The sequence below is a fragment of the Salmo salar genome, chromosome ssa09 (assembly GCF_905237065.1).
Source record: "Salmo salar chromosome ssa09, Ssal_v3.1, whole genome shotgun sequence".
Taxonomy (NCBI): domain Eukaryota; kingdom Metazoa; phylum Chordata; class Actinopteri; order Salmoniformes; family Salmonidae; genus Salmo; species Salmo salar.
This window is the reverse complement of record NC_059450.1, coordinates 116,448,119-116,456,292: the sequence shown is the minus strand read 5'-3', so window position 1 is coordinate 116,456,292 and position 8,174 is coordinate 116,448,119.

Sequence of the window (8,174 nt, the reverse complement as noted above, 5' to 3'; positions counted from 1 at the left end):
GTCAATAATAGTTTTTAACATGATTTTTGAAGGACTACCTCATCTCTGTACACCAAACATACAATTATCTGTAAGGTCCCTCAGTGAGGAAGTGCAATTCAAACACTGATTCAACCACAAAGACCAGGTTTTTTTTCTAATGCCTCGTATTGAAGGGCACCTACTGGTAGATGGGTTAAAAAAAATATATGTAAAAAATAAGACATTGAATGTCCCTTTGACCATGGTGACGTTGTTAATTACACTTTGGATGGTGTATCAATACACCCAGCCACTACAAAGATGCAGGCCTCCTTTCTAACTCAGTTGCCGGAAAGGAAGTAAACGGCTCAGGGATTTCACCATGGCAACTTTAAAACAGTTCTCAGAGTTTAATGTCTGTGATAGGAGAAAACTGAGGATCAAAAACATTGGAGTTACTCCACAATACTAACTTAATTGCAGTGGTGGAAAAAGTACCCAATTGTCATACTTGAGTAAAAGTAAAGATACCTTAATAGAAAATTACTCAAGTAAAAGTGAAAAGTCTCCCAGTAAAATAATAGAGTAAAAGTCTAAAAGTATTTCGTTTTAAATATACTTAAGTATCAAAAGTAAATGTAATTTCTAATATACTTAAGTATCAAAAGTAAAAGCATAAATCATTTTAAATTCCTTATATTAGAGGGGAACAAAATGGTGCCGTAGAGAGAACACGGTGTTTCAGCAAGCTCACGCGGTATTCGTAAATTTATATTCTTACATTAATCTCCTAGCTTGAAAAAGTGGTAGAATTGGCTAAATAAGTTACCCTACAATGAGTCTTGGCGACTATTTCTCAAAATCTCCGACAACATGCCCAACAGAGCTACTAAGAAGTCGACCAAAACCGCCATCCATGTAGATGTGCAGGAGGAGCTAGCTAATGTTAGCGAATCTAACAGCATTACAGATCCAGGCACAATAGACCTGGTGATTCAAAGGATGACGGATAACATTACTAAAGTGATCGATGTTAAGATAAGAACGGTCCTGGAAGCAATAGCAGGCCATTCAGCTGAACTACAGAGGGTTGTCAAACGTGTTGATGAGGCGGAAGGAAGAATTGCTACTGTGGAAACTTCAACTACATCCATGGACACTAAGATAAAAGCACTTGAGAAACAGGTGCGCGAAATGGCGGAGCACATTGACGACTTGGATAATCGAGGACGCAGATGCAATATACGTGTTGTGGGACTCCCGGAAAATTCTGAAGGGACACGTTCAGTAAAATTTTTTGAGGAATGGATCCCTGACTACCTACAAATGGACACTAAGGCTGGTCGGGTGAAGCTAGACAGAGCACATCGCTCTCAAGCACCGATACCCGGTCCTAATCAGCGCCCACGACCAGTGGTTATAAAGTTCCACAACTTTACCGACAAGCAGCGCGTCATGGATGCGGCTAGAAACATTGGTTCTGACGGTAGTCAACGTAAAGGTCCAAAGGTCTCATTCTTCAATGATTATTCCACAGCGGTTGTACGATGGCGCAAGGCGTTTGATGAGGTGAAGGCTCGACTCAAGAGAATGAAGATCGACTACGCACTGCTGTACCCGGCCACATTGAAGATTATGGTCAACGGATCGCCTAAAAAACTCTACACATCTGAAGAGGCTGCTGCGTTTATTGACTCTCTCGGGTAAATAACCTTAACCTCTTACATCTAGACATTCCGCTAGCGGAACACCGGCTCCAATATCCAATGATGGGCGTGGCGCGAAATACAAATTCCTCTAAAATCCGAAAACTTCAATTTTTCAAACATATGACTATTTTACAGCATTTTAAAGACAAGACTCTCGTTAATCTAACCACACTGTCCGATTTCAAAAAGGCTTTACAGCGAAAGCAAAACATTAGATTATGTCAGCAGAGTACCCAGCCAGAAATAATCAGACACCCATTTTTCAAGCTAGCATATAATGTCACAAAAACCCAGAAGATAGCTAAATGCAGCACTAACCTTTGATGATCTTCATCAGATGACACACCTAGGACATTATGTTATACAATACATGCATGTTTTGTTCAATCAAGTTTATATTTATATCAAAAAACAGCTTTTTTACATTAGCATGTGACGTTCAGAACTAGCATACCCCCCGCAAACTTCCGGGGAATTTACTAACAATTTACTAAATTACTCACGATAAACGTTCACAAAAAGCATAACAATTATTTTAAGAATTATAGATACAGAACTCCTCTATGCACTCGATATGTCCGATTTTAAAATAGCTTTTTGGTGAAAGCACATTTTGCAATATTCTAAGTACATAGCCCAGCCATCACGGGCTAGCTATTTAGACACCCGGCAAGTTTAGCCTTCACCAAAATCAGATTTACTATAAGAAAAATGTTATTACCTTTCCTGTTCTTCGTCAGAATGCACTACCAGGACTTCGACTTCAATAACAAATGTTGGTTTGGTCCCAAATAATCCATCGTTATATCCAAATAGCGGCGTTTTGTTTGTGCGTTCTAGACACTATCCGAAATGGTAAATCAGGGTCGCGCGCATGGCGCATTTCGTGACAAAAAAATTCTAAATATTCCATTACCGTACTTCGAAGCATGTCAACCGCTGTTTAAAATCAATTTTTATGCAATTTATCTCGTAAAAAAGCGATAATATTCCGACCGGGAATCTGCTTTTCGGTAAATAGAGGGAAAAACAGAAAGACGGGGGCGGCCAGTGCACGCGCCTAAGCCCTTTGTCCTCTGATAGACCACTTAGCAAAAGCGCTCGTGTGTTTCAGCCAGGGCTTTGAATTACGTCATTCAGCTTTTTTCCGGGCTCTGAGCGCCCATGGAAGCCGTAGGAAGTGTCACGTAACAGCAGAGATCCTTTGTAATGGATAGAGAGGCTATAGAAGGCCAAGAAATGGTCAGACAGGGTACTTCCTGTACAGAATCTTCTCAGGTTTTGGCCTGCCAAATGAGTTCTGTTATACTCACAGACACCATTCAAACAGTTTTAGAAACTTTGGTGTGTTTTCTATCCAAAGCTAATAATTATATGCATATTCTAGTTTCTGGGCAGGAGTAATAATCAGATTCAATCGGGTCCGTTTTTTATCCAGCCGTGAAAATACTGCCCCCTAGCCATAACAGGTTAAGCTGCACATCCGCAGCATTGGATAACGTCTTATTTTATTTTTAATCTGATCATGAAACGGTGGTGTAAGTTCTCATGTGCTCCTGTTCAGTAATATTCGTATCGTTATTATTTTTCTTGTTAAAGTAACTGCCGCCGTAGCTCAGACTGTGATATGCGTGAACCTATATTGGTGCCCAGGCTTGGTTTTAGGTGGAAGAGCCTCAATCTTCTTCTATTGATTTTAATTTCCACATATATAAAGCATGAGGCTATTGAGTGGCAATGCGGACTTAAGAGTCTACATTGGAAAGTTGAAATCCCCTGCATGTTAGCTAGTGGGAAAACCCCCTTTTGAATCTTTTCATGTTTAATTTTTGGGTTTAGTATAGTTCGAGTTCAGGGTTCATATCGTTTGTTTACGCTCAGTGAGATAGAGGAGAGTTCAACACATGGAAAAAGGTACCACCCCATTTTTACAGTAGGATTCAGTCTGGATATTGAATGGTCAAAGCGCAATGGCAGGTAACAGACTACGTGTATGTACATGGAACATTAGAGGGAGCCATAACCCCATTAAAAGGAAGAAGGTACTGTCCTTTTTGAAAAAAGAAAATATTGATATTGCCCTGTTACAAGAAACTCATTTGAATGATAAGGAGCATCTGAAATTACAACAAGGGGGGTTTGGTCAAGTGTTTTTCTCATCATTTACATCCAGAAGTAGAGGTGTAGCAATTCTTGTGAAAAAGAACCTACCACTTAACGTCTTGAAGTGTGTGAAAGATAAATTGGGTCGCTTTGTTATAATTAATGGTACTTTACAAGGGCAGGGCATTTCCATAATGAATATTTACTTCCCCCCTGCCCACCCTCCTGACTTCCTCACTAAGGTATTTCTAGACTTTTCAGAATTAAACTCAGACACTGCAGTGGTTGGAGGAGATTTTAATTGTTTGTTGAACCCCCTTATTGATAAGCTTCCCAGTGGTATAGCCTCACTCTCTCCTCAAGCTAAGTCACGTACAGCTATTTGTGATGATCTGGGGTATGCTGATGTTTGGAGAGCTTTTCATCCCTCCAACAGAGAGTTCACTTTTTTCTCTGCACCTCATGGTTGTCAGACTAGAATAGATTACTTTTTTATGCCCAGGACGTCACTGCAGTCAGTTTTATCCGCTAGGATAGGAAGCATAGTCATATCTGATCATGCGGAGGTGATCCTGGACATAAAACTCAGCGGGGCATTCAATCAGTCAAGACACTGGAGGTTGAATACAACCATTCTTAAAGACCATACATTCACATCATATTTTATTACAGAGTTTAAAGCATTTTTCTCTAACTCTCAATCAACAGATAACCCCTCACTCCTTTGGGAAACCTGTAAGGCGTACGCCAGGGGTCTGATTATGTCATACGCAGCCACTAATAGGCGGAAAAAGCGTGAAAAGCAAAAAACACTAGAGGGTGAATTAGGAACTAAAGAGAAGGACTACATTGAAACTCCCACTCTTGCCCTATTAAAGGAAATATCAGTCATTAGATCAACGTTGGACTCCCTCCTAACACAGGACGCTGAAAAGAAAATGAGATTTGTCAAGCAAAAGCTATATGAACATGGCGATAAGCCAGGAAAGTACTTGGCGTACCTAGCTAAAAAGAGAGCTGACTCACAGTCAATTGCGGCTATTACTGATTCTGATGGCAATCATTTATATGAAAATAAATTGATAAATGACTCATTTAAGAAATTTTATGCAAATCTTTATGCCTCAGAACTGCCAAATGACGCACCCAAGTTAATGGAGAACTTCTTTTCTAAGATTGAGCTCCCTACTATCTCCGAAGAACAGAGGTCTCTCCTTAATGCTCCTATTACTGAGGAAGAGATAATGTCCGCAATTAAGAATCTGCAAAATGGTAAGGCCCCAGGACCGGACGGGTTTTGTAGTGAGTTCTATAAAGAGTTCCATGGCCTGATCCTTGAGCCATTGCGTGATATGTTTAACAACTCATTTTCAAATGACCAGCTCCCCCAAACGCTGCGAGAAGCCAACATATCACTTATTCTCAAAAAGGGAAAATGTCCGGAGTCTTGTTCCCCGTACAGACCAATTTCCCTTCTGAATGTGGATAGAAAATTGCTTTCTAAAATTCTAGCCATAAGGTTAGAGGACTCACTGCCACTAATTGTGAAAGGAGACCAAACTGGCTTCATTAAGGGACGTAGGTCATGTAACAATGTCAGACGGCTTCTTAATGTAATTGAAGTCTTCCAACGAAGTGCTATGGATGGTCTTGTGCTCTCCCTAGATGCTGAGAAAGCATTTGATCGTGTGGAGTGGTCTTACCTATTCTTTGCTCTAAATAAATTTGGTCTGGGGGACAACTTTATAAAATGGGTGAAAGTTTTATATGATGATCCTCAGGCTGCTGTCCTTACTAATGGACTACGGTCAAATAGCTTCCCTATACACAGAGGTACCAGACAGGGCTGTCTTTTGTCTCCCCTCCTATTTGCACTTGTTATGGAACCACTGGCCGAGGCCATCAGGGTAACGCCTGCTATACAGGGGCTGCTCATTGGTGATGTTCACCATAAAATAAGCTTGTATGCTGATGATGTCCTGATATTAATTTCTAATCCCGAGACTTCAATCACATCTCTTATTAATATTATTGAGTTATTCAGCAAATTCTCAGGCTACAAGATTAACCTAACTAAATCAGAGGCTATGCCACTTGGTAACCTTCACTCTGTACCTAATACTTCTCCCCCCTTCCCTTTTAAATGGTCTCCCTCAGGTTTTACGTATCTGGGTATATTTGTAACTCCTAAATTCCAACAAATGTACAAAGCCAATTTTGTTCCCTTGTTCGACACAATAAGACAGGATCTGGAGCGCTGGAACTCTCTTCCGATTTCATGGTTGGGTAGAATATCCCTCTTGAAAATGAACATTTTACCTAGGCTACTCTACCCTATCCAAATGATCCCAGTATTACTCTCCAATAAGGTAATAAATAAATGGATGGCTAAGTTCCTTTATATGGAGTAAACGCAAGCCAAGACTTAAGATGGCAATATTGCAGCTGCCAAGTTCTATGGGTGGCTTGGATCTGCCCAATATCAGGTTCAATCAGTGGTGTGCCCACCTATGTTATATCTCAGACTGGATCACAAACGATGACTCCTCTATTTGGTTAGACATTGAGACTTCTCTTTCAAAATACCCTTTACAGGATCTTTTGTTTTTCACAAGTTTCAAGTCTGTAAAAGATCATTGTAACAACCCCATTACACTTAACACACTCAAAGTATGGAGGTCAGTTCAACGTTTCCTGGGAAGGTCCAAACTAACCTCTGCTCTTACCCCAATTCTTAACAACCCAGATTTCGCCCCAGGATTGCTGGATGCTGGCTTTAACGTTTGGCGTAGTAAGGGCATACGCAGACTAAATGACTTATTTGCGGATAAGATTTTATTGTCATTTGAGCAGATGGTCGAGAAATATCAACTCCCAAAGCAGGACTTTTTCCGTTTCCTACAAGTAAGACATTATATTCTGAAGAGCACCACCTTAATTGGCAACCCTGATATGTCTGTCATTGAAAGAATGCTTTTTTTCCCACAAAGGAAAATGTCTGTAAGTCTGTTTTATGATGCTTTAAGGTCCTTTTCCGCTGTCGATACACAGAGGGTGAAACAAGTGTGGGAGAAAGAACTGTCTGTTACTATTGACCAAGAGATGTGGGAGGACATCTGGAAATATGCAAAAACAATATCTATATGTAATCGTACTAGAGCAATTCAATTAAGAATAATACACAGATTGCATATATCCCCAAATCACAGACATGCTTTTAGCCCCTCTTCCACTTCTCCTCAATGTCTTAAATGTAAAACTGATACAGGCACCCTAACACATTGTTTATGGTCATGTACCAAAATACAAAGATATTGGTCTGGTGTTCTGCAAGAAATTGAAAAGATCCTAGGGGTCGATCTAGAATTGGACCCAGTCTCTCTACTGTTAGGTCTCCCTAGTAGGCATGTAACTTCTGTGGGTAAGAGGAGGCTTTACAACATCCTCACCTTCGCAGCGAGGAAAAACATAATTTTACAGTGGATTAGTGATAAGGTTCCCTCTATTAAAGATTAGCATAAGATACTGTTTGAATGGGTGCTGCTGGAATATCTGACATGTACATTGCATTCTAAGACAGATCAGTTCTACAGAGTATGGGAACCTTACCTAAATTACCTAGAACCTGAAGTGTCAGCTATTATGCTGCGAGGATTCTCTTAGAATGGTGATTTATGTATTTCAGAATTACCCTGTACGTTCCATGTGGGGAACTCAACTTCTTGGTTTAAACTGAGCTTTTTTTATTTATTTTTTATTTTTATTATTATTATTTTTTATATTTTTTATATCTCTGTTTATGTTTTTTTAAAATGTATGTATTGAGAGACGCAATGAGGGGGATGGGGTGAGAGAAGCGCTGAGCGGGGAGAGGGAAATGGTGTGTGTGTGTACGTGCGTGCATACATACGTATATGTGTAAGTGAGTGCTATTTTTTTTGCCTTGTCTTTGTTGTTGTATCTCTCAATATGGGTGAAAATTGTGAAACTCCAATAAAAAATACTGTTACAAAAAAATAAAATAATCCATATATTAAGCAAACCAGACGGCACAATTTTCTTGTTTTTACATTTACGGATAGACAGGGGCACGCTACAACACTCAGACATAATTTCCAATCAAAGCATTTGTTTTTAGTGAGTCCGGTAGATCAGAGGCAGTAGGCATGACCAGCGATGTTCTCTTGATAAGTGCATGAATGGGTGCATTTTTCTGTCCTGCTAAGCATTCAAAAGCATTACAAAAATATATGGAGTAAAAAATACATTATTTTCTCTTGGAATGTAATAGAGTAAAAGTTGTAAAAAATATAAATAGTAAAGTAAAGCACAGATACCCAAACAAACTACTTAAGTAGTACTTTAAAGTATTGTTACCTAAGTACTTCACACCACTGCCTA